Raw genomic sequence first — 12921 nt, 5'->3', positions numbered from 1 at the left:
CAGACATGAAAGTGTATGGCATATTTGGAATTCTGCAAGGTCTTTAGCTGAGAGAGAAAAGACAGTAAGGAACAGATTGGGAGGTAAAGAGAGGCTGCCTAATAAAGGACCTTACAGAATTTCAACTTCACTCTGAAGATAATTAGGATTACTGAAGATTTTAAAGCAGAAAGTGTTATGATCAAATGCACATTTTGAAAAATTTATCTGGTTGCTGCAAAAAAAAAAAAAAATGGTGGAAAAACTGGAGACTGAGATCAGGGAAGACACGCTAGCAGGACTAATAAAAGTATAAATTAAGAACAGCCACTCTGTAACACATTTGAGGATGTCTATCAGCTTAACTCATGTTCCCATTCAATTTCATACAGAACCTAAGCATTATAAACCAACTTAAATAACCAAACTACAGGATTTAAAGTTCATACTGCAGCTGGTACAAGAAGCTGCAAAACCCTTTCCCCAACTATTCATACCACCAAGATCTTATCCTTGTGACATTTTTGAATCCTGTGCTCTCTTTCCAGTTGCGGAAATGAGATGGGTTCTAACAAGCTGCAGACTCCAGTAAAGCCAGCTATCTTCGACAGTGTGCTTTTTCTCTTTCCAAAACCCAGAGGCTACATGCAAACCTTTTTTTTATTCCTCTTCTAATTTCACAAAGGGAGGAAGATGTTTAGTGTCATCTTCTTGCAGTAACCTTTTTTTCCCTTCTATGTGGCTTGTTCATTCTTTCTCTTTATAGAGTTACTTCAAAGCCCCTTTGATATCTTTTGCCTTTCTTTCTCTATCATCTCTTCAACTGATTCAAAATTGTCACTCAAGAGTAAATCATAGGAGTGAAGGGCACAGATTGAAGCCAGACGGCTGGAATTCAAATGCTAGTGCCACCATCTAATTAATCTATGACCTTGAGCTGGCTACTCAGTAGCTCAGTTTCTTTTAAAATGAAAATAATAATAATAATGCTTATTTGTGGAGGAAAAGTTGCATGAATGGCTCCAGTTCTTTACTGGATTCCTACACGTAGCATTTTGACTTTGTAGTTCTTCTCATGAAGAGGTAGAGCTTGTCCCCACCTTTTGAGCCTGGACCAGTGTTTTGATTTCCTTTATCAATAGAATGATAGAAAGCAATTGCATAAAGTGTAAGCTTAGATTTCAGGAAAGATTAGATGCTTTCACTCTTTCCCTTGAAATCTTGGTGTGACCATGGGAATACTCCCAGGCTAGCCTTTTGGTTCTTATAGTCAAAGCTATGGTTTTACCAGTAGTCATGTACAGATGTAAGAGTTGGACCATAAAGAAGGCTGAGCACCAAAAAATTGATGCTTTTGAACTGTGGTGTTGGAGAAGACTCTTGAGAGTCCCTTGAACAACAAGGGGATCAAATCAGTCAATTCTAAAGGAAATCAACCCTGAATATCCGCTGGAAGGACTGTTGCTGAAGCCAAAGCTCCAGTACGTTGGCTACCTGATGCAAAGTGCCAACTTATTGGAAAAGACCTTGATGCTGGGAAAGATTGAAGGTAAAAGGAGAAGGGGGCAGCAGATGATGTGATGGTTAGATAACATCACTGATTCAATGCACATCAATTTGAGCAAGCTCTGGCACATAGTGGAGGACAGGTAAGCCTGACATGCCACAGTCCATGGGGTCACAAAGAGTCAGACATGACTAGTGACTAAACAACAACAGCTTTTTGAAAAATCAGCAACCACATAGAAAACACCAGGTTGTCTTATCCAAGGTCATCTTAGACCCACAACTCCATTCAACCTGACAGTTGACTGCAAACCAATGAGTGACCAAAGTCATGATCACTCCATAGCAAATAGATGGGGAATCAGTGGAAACAGTGACAGACTTTATTTTTTGGCGCTCCAAAATCACTGCAGATGGTGACTGGAGCCATGAAATTAAAAGATGCTTGCTCCTTGGAAGAAAAGTTATGACAGCATATTAAAAAGCAAACATTACTTTGCCAACAAAGGTCTGTCTAGTCAAAGCTATGGTTTTTCCAGTAGTCATGTATGGACTTGAGAGTTGGACTATAAAGAAAGCTGAGTGCTGAAGAACTGATGCTTTTGAACTGTGGTGTTGGAGAAGACTCTTGAGATTCCCTTGGACTGCAAGGAGATCCAACCAGTCCATTCTGAAGGAGATCAGCCCTGGGATTTCTTTGGAAGGAATGATGCTAAAGCTGAAACTCCAGTACTTTGGCCACCTGATGCGAAGAGTTGACTCATTGGAAAAGACTCTGATGCTGGGAGGGATTGGGGGCAGGAGGAGAAGGGGACGACAGAGGATGAGATGGTTGGATGGTATCACCAACTCAATGGACATGAATTTGAGTGAACTCTGGGAGTTGGTGACAGACAGGGAGGCCTGGCGTGCACGGTCCATGGGGTCGCAAAGAGCTGGACATGACTGAGCAACTGAACTGAACTGACTGAAGATCAGCAGAAACAGAGACTTGTAAAAAATTATACGTGGCTATTGTTGTAAATTGTTTTACATTTTTTAAGGTTTTGAGTGGTTTGTCATTCTGTCATATAGCATTATTGTTGCAATAGATAACTAATACAGTATGACAGCATTGAGGTTTAAATGAGTTAAAACATGTTAAGTACCTAAAACAATGATTGACATTTATTAAGTGTTTTGTAAATGTTGATTCTATTATTATCTGTAGTAGTTTGGACTTCCCTGGTGGCTCAGATGGTAAAGCATCTGCCCGTAATGCAGGAGACCTGGGTTCAATCCTTGGGTTGGGAAGATACCCTGGAGAAAGGAACGGCAGCCCACTCCAGTACTCTTGCCTGGAAAATCCTATGAACAGAGGACTCTGGTAGGCTATAGTCCTACCAGACTGTAGGTCTGTTAGGGGTCGCAAAGAATTGAACACGACTGAGTGACTGAGTGACTTCACTTTCTTTCTTTCTTTCTTTAATGATAGTAGTAGTAGAGAATTGGGATTTGGATTGGAAATACAGAACTAAAAACAATAATGAAAGTAGCTACAGAAAACATGACAACAGATGAGGCTCACAGAAACCATTTAAAAACCTAATTTAATTTGCTTTTTAAAACTTGGCAGATTGAAAGGTACATTTATTTTGCTATGTCTAGAAGCATTCCAAAAATTGAAATTAAAAATTGTAAAATTACATAAAGACAATGAGAACAAAAGGTTAGCAGTTGAAAAAAGTTACATCAATTACAAGAGAAGAGGTTTTCCTTAGCAAAAATCCATTCATCAGATTCTATGCATGGAAGGCAGTAGTAAGAAGTGTGACTGACAATGAGGCATTGGAGATATCTAGGCAACTTAGCCTGATTTCAGTCCCACAGCCCTACCAATCAAAGACAGACTACTACTACTTCCACCCACCCCCACAGCCCCTTCACAGGAGTCTAAAGATAATTTTCTTGGAAAACAGGACCAGAGGGACTAAACTGTGGAAGAGTAAGCAAAGGAGAAGGAGGAACTATGGTAAAGAGAAGAGATAAGGAGGTTAAGGAAAAATCTGCATGCATGCTTAAGATATCCAGACCCCTCCTTTCTGCCCTGACATTAGTAGATAGCTTTATGCCAATTACCCTCTTCTAAGAGATAATGAAGACTCTTCTCAGCTTTAGCAAGATACACAGTGAATAGGAAAAAAAAAAAAAAAAACTCAAGTGGAAATAAAGCAAGTGAAAAATGGACATTGAAATATCTCTCTCTCTGTCTTGCAACATAAAAGAAAATATTGCAACCACAAATCAAAAATTGTCTTCTATACAAAAAAGGGAAGAATCAGAGAATAAGAACTCAAAACTGGGTGCTCTAATTAACCACTCACTGCTTTAAAATATGACACCAAATAGGGGTACCCTATTGTAAACAGGCACTGTAAGTAACACAACATTTGATAGACTTAGATAGACAAGCTTTTCATCACTTGGATGGTCGGAGAAATCTCAAACTTTGAACTCAGATTAAGATGATCGCAGACTGGAAGTGCCTTCAGTTACCTGACAAAAGAAAGCAAAAGTCCTTTCTAGAGGATGACATCCATCATTCCAGACTTCAAATTATTCTTACAAATGAGGTTTCTAAAACAATGTCTAGTACACAAGGTAATGTGCCATCACCAGGCACACAAAGAAACAAGACCCCATGAGTGAAAACAAACAGAAGAGATAGAAACATAGCCACAAATACTTGATATACTACCTTTATGATCAGTAGCTGGAGGTATAAGAAGACTACAAGGTATATATACTTATGCTATTCAATAAAAAATAAAAGATCAAGCTTGATTATTTCAGCAGGCACTATAAACTATAAAAAGTGACACAGCACACTAAAAAAGAGCCAAATATAAAGTCAAGAACAGAAGAACACAATGAAAACAATTTCTATGGGATTTTTCTTTTCTTTACATATCATCAAAGAACCTTCTAGTAACCTGGAAGAAAGATTTGCCAAAACTAAACATTTAAAGCACTGAAGGACAAAGGGATGAAAAAAATGGAGCAAATGGTAAGAGATTTTGTAAGTACAGTGATAAAGTATTACACCTCAGAAATAGAACATAAAGAATGTGGCAGAGAAAATATTTGAAGAAATAATAGGTGAGATTTTCTAGAACTGATAAAAGATAGCAAACTACATTCAAGAAGCTCCAAAAATCTTAAATAAGATAAATAAAAAGGAATCCATATCCAGACGCACCATAGTAAAACTTTATAAAAATTAATATCAGTAAGGTAAATTTTTAAAGAGCCAGAGAGAAAGTGATGGATAAATTTCAAAATAGCAACATATTCTATGACCTAGAAATGGCAACCCACTCCAGTGTTCTTGCCTTGAGAATCCCAGGGACGGAGAAGCCTGGTGGGCTGCCGTCTATGGGGTCGCACAGAGTCGGACACAACTGAAGCGACATAGCAGCAGCAGCAATTCTATGTGCTGAATAAGTTTTACAATTATATCTTCCATAAGCAGATCTCTAAAACAGACCTTAATACCACCTGTGAGTTAGACCATTCCACTGTTGGATAGCTCTAAATGTTAAAAAGTGCTTTCTTTTACTAAGCCATTATCTCACAACTCATGCCAAATGGTGTACTGATAAATGATACATTTAACATTTCTATCTTGCTGTCTTCTGTGGCAGAAACACTCTCACCATAGCTGGTTTTAGGCAACCAATGGGGCATCACTGCATTTCACTGAATGTCATCAACTTTCCCAGGCCAGTAGAGCGAAAGCCAGCACATTCTTGATTGTACTCCTGATTATGTCTTTTCTTGTCAAGGTTCAGTTCAGTTCAGTCGCTCAGTCGTGTCCGACTCTTCACGACCCCATGAATCGCAGCACGCCACGCCTCCCTGTCCATCACCAACTCCCGGAGTTCACTCACACTCACGTCCATCCAGTCAGTGATGCCATCTAGCCATCTCATCCTCTGTCGTCCCCTTCTCCTCCTGCCCCCAATCCCTCCCAGCATCAGAGTCTTTTCCAGTGAGGCAAGTCTTCTCATGAGGTGGCCAAAGTACTGGAGTTTCAGCTTCAGCATCATTCCCTCCAAAGACATCCCAGGGCTGATCTCCGTCAGAATGGACTGGTTAAATATCCCTAATTCTTTAGTTATTTACAATTATCTGTGGAGTATTCATTGAATATATATTAAGAACCTACTATTTTCCAGAAATGTTCTGGGAACTAAGTTTATGTCAGTGAACCAAAAAATAAATAAAATCTTTATGAAGCTTATGTTACAGTGGAGAGAAAAAGACAATGAACAAACGAGTAAATATGCAATCTGTCAAATGTTGATAAATGACACGGAGAAAAATATATGGGGACAAGGTAGGGGAAATTGCTATTTTATAAGGAGGAAAGCCTCATTGATACAAGGCCTTTGCATATTTTTTCTCTGCTCTCACTCTTTGCCATAGTATTATTGATTAATAAGAGAGGTAAACAGTTGGCCTGAAGAAGGCTGAATTTATGAAAACTGTAAGATGAGCTTACATAGGATATACCAAAATTGCAAGTCAAGTTTTCAAAAGAACTGAGTCATAGTAGTAGTAGTAGTAGTAGCAGTAGTGTTAGTCACTCAGTTGTGTCCGACTCTTTGTGACCCCGTGGACTGTAGCCCACCAGGCTCCTCTGTCCATGGAATTCTTCAGGCAAGAATACTGGAGTGGGTTTCCATTCCCTTTTCTAGGGGACCTTCCTGACCCAGGGATCAAATCTGGGTCTTTTGCATCGCAGGCAGATTCTTTACCATCTGAGCTACAGGAAAGCTCAAGAAGAACTGAGCCAACACTTAAAAACTGGGAGGGTCCAGCTAATACGCAAATTTTAAGCCTTGGCCACAAGACTAGAAAACCAGGCAATGCTGATTCTGCATTCTGGCCCCGTCTGGACAAGGCCTGAGCTCTGCAATGAATCATCACCTTCCCCAGCAGGCTGTCTGCACATTACCTACCTGGTCTCTGTAGCCATGTAAACTTGTGATCTGGCCAAAATTAATAATTGCATTTTTAAGAATTCCATAATTCCTTAATTCCTTCTATGATTTATCTTTTCACTGTTTTTGAAAACAAAATCCATAATCACAACAGAAATATTTTTTAAAGAATATACTAGAGGCTCTGCAATAGACACTAAAAGGCTTTCCCAAATACATCTTGAAGAATGACTGCATGAATAAACTAAAATAGGTGAATAAATTCATAAGGTTGCCACTTTGAAGGGGAAAAAAATCAAAGTAAAACTTCCAGTGTTAAATGTTCATAATATCTTATATTAGTAATCAAGGTACATAGTATTATACAGACACCCTTATTGTTCAATATGTTAGTATTTCAACATAACTTGATTTTAGAACACAGTTTCTTCTTATGATCACTTTATCATACCTGAATAATATCATATCATTTTTGAAACATAATGAAATTTAGGTGGCATTTCATACTTTGAAAGTATTTAATAAATATTGGAAAATGTAGGAGGTTACACCAAATTAATTAAAAGTATGTTTTCATCAATGAATTTACTATTAAATGTTATCAAATTATTGCCCATCCAATTCAGATAGAATATCTTTTTCCAATTCACAATTCCAAAATGCAAATACACTTTAAAATCAACATGAAAACCAATACCTACACTAGTTTATAAATCATATTTCATGGACTTAGTTTTTGCAATATCACCTGTCATCTGCCAAGACACATGCAAACTAAATTCTATTTACAATGCTGCCTAGAAACCACCTTTAGTCATCATAATCATTGCTATAATCAAATAATTCCCATAAACCAAACATCACAAATAAAAATGAGTGATTCTGGAATAATTTTATTTTCAATTTAATAATATATGTAAATGAAATGCTTTAAATAAATATTTGATGTAAGAAACTATTTAACATTTATCTCAATTCTCCTTCCCTCCATTTTGCTATATCCTTATATCTATTTCTCAGTTATAGAACACACACAATAACACACAATACACAAGGCATTAAACCCATCTGGAGGCCATTTTTTAATAAGAAACATTTTATATTTATAATGCTGTTCTATCAAGATTATTCGAAGTGTGAGTACATTAAACTCCTTAGGGTAAGAATTCTTCCTTGCACTGTATTTTTAATATGCCAAATATGCTAGATAACATAGATGATATCAGGTATGTATGATGAAATCATAACAGTGAATTTATTGTTCAAATATATGACTAAGTTGAATGTGTCTAAAAGGTGAAGTCTGTCGGTATCTACAATTCTGAAGAGCAAGATATTCTAATTAATCTAAACCCTAATCATCGGCAGATAAGTAAACTGTTGTTCAGTCACTAAATCGTGTCTAACTCTTTTGAGATCCCATGGACTGTAGCCTGCCAGGCTCCTCTGTCCATGTGATTTCCCAGGCAAGAATACTGGAGTGGGCTGCCATTTCCTTCTCCAGGGGATCTTCCTGACCCAGGGGTTGAATCTGCATTTCTTGCATTGGCAGGTGGGTTCTTTATCACTGAGCCACCAAGGAAGCCCCGTTGAGTAAACATCTAGCATGATGGTTGGATGGCATCATCGACCCAATGGACAGGAGTCTGAGCAAACTCTAGGAGGTAGTGAAGGATAGGGGAGCCTGGTGTGCTGCAGTTCATGGGATCACTAAGAGTCAGACACGAGTCAGTGACTGAACAACAATGATATATGCATCTAGGTCTAAGATGATATTGACTATATGTTTACTGAGTGTGATGGTCAGGGACGGTGCTAACATTGAGAACTGAATCACAAACAAGATAGATATCTGTCTTCAGGAAATTGTAAGTCTAGAGTGTAACACAAGCACCAGTAGAATCAGTCATGCATTCATTCAACAAGCTTAAATCAAACACCTAATGTAAAACAGTCACTGTGCTGGACACAAAAGACACTGTAAGAAAAGAGAAGGCTTTGCCTTAAAGGATCTCACATGGTAGGGATAAAATTATTGAAACAAGTACAGTATGGCTGATGAACATCTGATAAAATATGGACCTAGACCACACAAGTGATACTAAGTAGAACATCCCACTGGAAATAAAACCTGAGCTTAACTTGAAGAGTGAAGTAGGGAAGCACTTTAGGCGGAAGGACAGTTTGTGCAGAGGTTGGGGAGCCTGGAAGTCTGAATGATTTGAGGGTTCAAGATGCCAGGTGGGGCATCAAAGTGATTGGATGGCAAGAGGGTGGCACTAAATCATGAAGGAGCTTGAGTTCTGTGCACTGTGTCTGTGAACACTTCTCTAAGGAAATAGGAACCACTGAAAACCTTTAAGCGTGGATTGACTGAAGCAGTTTTGTCAAAAAACATCTTTCAAGGAGTTTTATAATTGAGGGGACATGGAAAAACAGCCTAAATAAAAGTAGCAGGAAAGGATGAAAGAGGACAGTTACAAGCAAGCACATAGCATCGAATAGGATTTAGCAATTAATTTTTATCAATCCTACATTTCCTCCAACATGGAGGATAAAAAGTACAATTAAAGTATATATTCTAGACGGATATAGGGTGGGAGGAATGAACTAGAAAATCAGTATGTGTTTGTATATGTTGAGTTTGAGCTATCTTTGAGAAATTCAGAGGTGCACCATAGCCTATTGGATAACAGGGTTGGATTATAAAGCCATATAGAACCCACCTGCAAGTGCAGGAGATGTGAGAGACACAGATGCAGTCTCTGGGTTGGGAAGATCCCCTGGAGGAGGACATGGCAACCCACTCCAGTATTCTTGCCAGGAGAATTCCAAGGACAGATGGAGCCTGGCAGGCTATAGTCCCATAGGGGCACAAAGAATTGGACATGACTGAAGCAACTTAGCACACATGCACGCAGGACTAGGCTGGAGATGTAAGGTGAGCAATGAGCATAAAACAGTGGTTAACACCATCCAAGCGGAGGAGGTGACTCGGGAAATGAGAAGAGAGGGGCCAAGAACAAAGCCCTGAAGAAAAGAAATGTGTCAACAGACAAGCAGAGGAAGTGAATACAAAGGATGAGAAGGGAAGATTTAGGTCTATAAGATGAGAATTAGGAGAATGATGTTAGTGGAAACATTGGAGGGGATAAAAACCCAAGAAAGAGTAATTAAGGGCCCAGTGCTTCTGAGATGTCAAGTAAACTAAGAGGTAAAAAGTACCAGAAGTGCTTTTTTATGACTCTGTCCAAACGAAGTAGCCAGCAGCAGAGGTTTTGTTGACAGAATTATGAATCATTTACATAAAATGCATCTATTGAAAACCAAAAAAAAAAAAAAACTGTATTTCTGACATGGGGGAAATATTTACCCACTGGGTGAAGAAGACAAGGGGTAGAAGAGGAAAAAGAATTTGTCACTCTGTACTACACTTTCTAAAGCACTAAATTTTAGAATACCCTTGAAAACAACTGAAACTATCATAAGCTAAACTGATTAAAATAAACATAAAACAGATTGATTTAAATGACTTTGGAATACAGCATTTTGATGTTACATATATTTTTAGAGAAATGCATTCAAGGAACAGAAAGAGCTTGAATATGGTCTAAAATTCCCTTAGAATTTATGGTACTTAGGTGCCCAGTCACGTTTGGATGCATAACTGGCTGCCGCAGCCTAATTAAGCTGATATAGAAAACTGCTCACCACAGATGTTTTATCAATGGTGCTATATAGAAGGAGAAGTTTTGAAACTACTGTAAAAATAAGACCGATAACTGGAAGCAGGAGGCTTAAGTCCAAACCCTGACTCCAGGGAACTCCTGACTCCAGGGAACATTAATTGACAGGAGCTCATCAAACGCCTCCATACCTACACTGAAACCAAGCACCACACAAGGACCAACAAGTTCCAGGGCAAGACATACCAAGCAAATTCTCCAGCAACACAGGAACACAGCCCTGAGCTCCAAGATACAGGCTGCCCATCTCATAACTCATTACTGGACACTTCATTGCATTCCAGAGAGAAGAAATACAGCTCCACCCACCAGAACACCAACACAAGCTTCCCTAACCAGGAAATCTAGACAAGCCACCTGTACAAACCCACACACAGCAAGGAAACACCACAATAAACAGAACACAGAAAGGACACCCCAAACTCAGCAATTTAAAGAGACAGAGGAATACCCAGCAGATAAACAAACAGGATAAATGCCACCAAACCAAACAAAAGAGGAAGAGATAGGGAATCTACCTGATAAAGATTCCGAATAATGATAGTGAAATTGATCCAAAATCTTGAAATCAAAATGGAAGCACACGTAAATAGCCTGGAGACAAGGATTGAGAAGATGCAAGAAAGGTTTAACAAGGACCTAGAAGAAATAAAAAAGAGTCAATATATAATGAATAATGCAATAAATGAAATAAAAAACACTCTGGAGGCAACAAATAGTAGAATAACAGAGGCAGAAGATAGGATTAGTGAATTAGAAGATAGAATGGTAGAAATATATGAATCAGAGAGGAAAAAAGAAAAACGAATTAAAAGAAATGGGGACAATCTCAGAGACCTCCAGGACAATATTAAATGCTAAAACATTCGAATCATAGGGGTCCCAGAAGAAGAAGACAAAAAGAAAGACCATGAGAAAATACTTGAGGAGATAATAGTTGAAAACTTCCCTAAAATGGGGAAGGAAATAATCACTCAAGTCCAAGAAACCCAGAGAGTCCCAAACAGGATAAACCCAAGGGGAAACACCCCAAGACACATATTAATCAAATTAACAAAGATCAAACACAAAGAACAAATATTAAAAACAGCAAGGGAAAAACAACAAATAACACACAAGGGAATTCCCATAAGGATAACAGCTGATCTTTCAATAGAAACTCTTCAAGCCAGGAGGGAATGGCAAGACATACTTAAAATGATGAAAGAAAATAACCTACAGCCCAGATTATTGTACCCAGCAAGGATCTCATTCAAATATGAAGGAGAAATCAAAAGCTTTACAGACAAGCAAAAGCTGAGAGAATTCAGCACCACCAAACCAGCTCTCCAACAAATACTAAAGGATATTCTCTAGACAGGAAACACAAAAACGGTGTATAAATTCGAACCCAAAACAATAAAGTAAATGGCAACAGGATCATACTTATCAGTAATTACCTTAAACGTAAATGGGTTGAATGCCCCAACCAAAAGACAAAGACTGGCTGAATGGATACAAAAACAAGACCCCTACATATGCTGTCTACCAGAGACCCACCTCAAAACAGGGGACACATACAGACTGAAAGTGAAGGGCTGGAAAAAGATTTTCCATGCAAATAGGGACCAAAAGAAAGCAGGAGTAGCAATACTCATATCAGATAAAATAGACTTTAAAACAAAGGCTGTGAAAAGAGGCAAAGATGGTCACTACATAATGATCAAAGGATCAATCCAAGAAGAAGATATAACAATTATAAATATATATGCACCCAACACAGGAGCACCGCAATATGTAACACAAATGCTAACAAGTATGAAAGGAGTAATTAACAATAACACAATAATAGTGGGAGACTTTAATACCCCACTCACACCTATGGATAGATCAACTAAACAGAAAATTAACAAGGAAACACAAACTTTAAATGATACAAGAGACCAGTTAGACCTAATTCATATCTATAGGACATTTCATCCCAAAACAATGAATTTCACCTTTTTCTCAAGCGCACATGGAACCTTCTCCAGGATAGATCACATCCTGGGTCATAAATCTAGCCTTGGTAAATTCAAAAAAATTGAAATCATTCCAAGCATCTTTTCTGACCACAATGCAGTAAGATTAGATCTCAATTAGAGGAGAAAAACTGTTAAAAATTCCAACATATGGAGGCTGAACAACACGCTGCTGAATAACCAACAAATCACAGAAGAAATCAAAAAAGAAAACAAAATTTGCATAGAAATGAATGAAAATGAAAACACAACAACCCAAAACCTGTGGGACACTGTAAAAGCAGTCCTAAGGGGAAAGTTCATAGCAATACAGGCATACCTCAAGAAACAAGAAAAAAGTCAAATAAATAACCTAGCTCTACACCTAAAGCAACTAGAAAAGGAAGAAATGAAGAACCTCAGGGTTAGTAGAAGGAAAGAAATCTTAAAAATTAGGGCAGAAATAAATGCAAAAGAAACAAAAGAGACCATAGCAAAAATTGACAAAGCCAAAAGCTGGTTCTTTGAAAGGATAAATAAAACTGACAAATCATTAGCCATTCTCATCAAGAAACAAAGGGAGAAAAATCAAATCAATAAAATTAGAAATGAAAATGGAGAGATCACAACAGACAACACAGAAATACAAAGGATCATAAGAGACTACTATCAACAACTATATGCCAATAAAATGGACAATGTGGAAGAAATGGACAAATTCTTAGA

This window comes from Bison bison, unplaced genomic scaffold (genome assembly GCF_000754665.1).
Source record: "Bison bison bison isolate TAMUID 2011002044 unplaced genomic scaffold, Bison_UMD1.0 scf7180017864273, whole genome shotgun sequence".
NCBI classification, from domain to species: domain Eukaryota; kingdom Metazoa; phylum Chordata; class Mammalia; order Artiodactyla; family Bovidae; genus Bison; species Bison bison.
The sequence above is the reverse complement of the archived record's forward strand: the minus strand, read 5'-3'. Positions refer to the sequence as shown.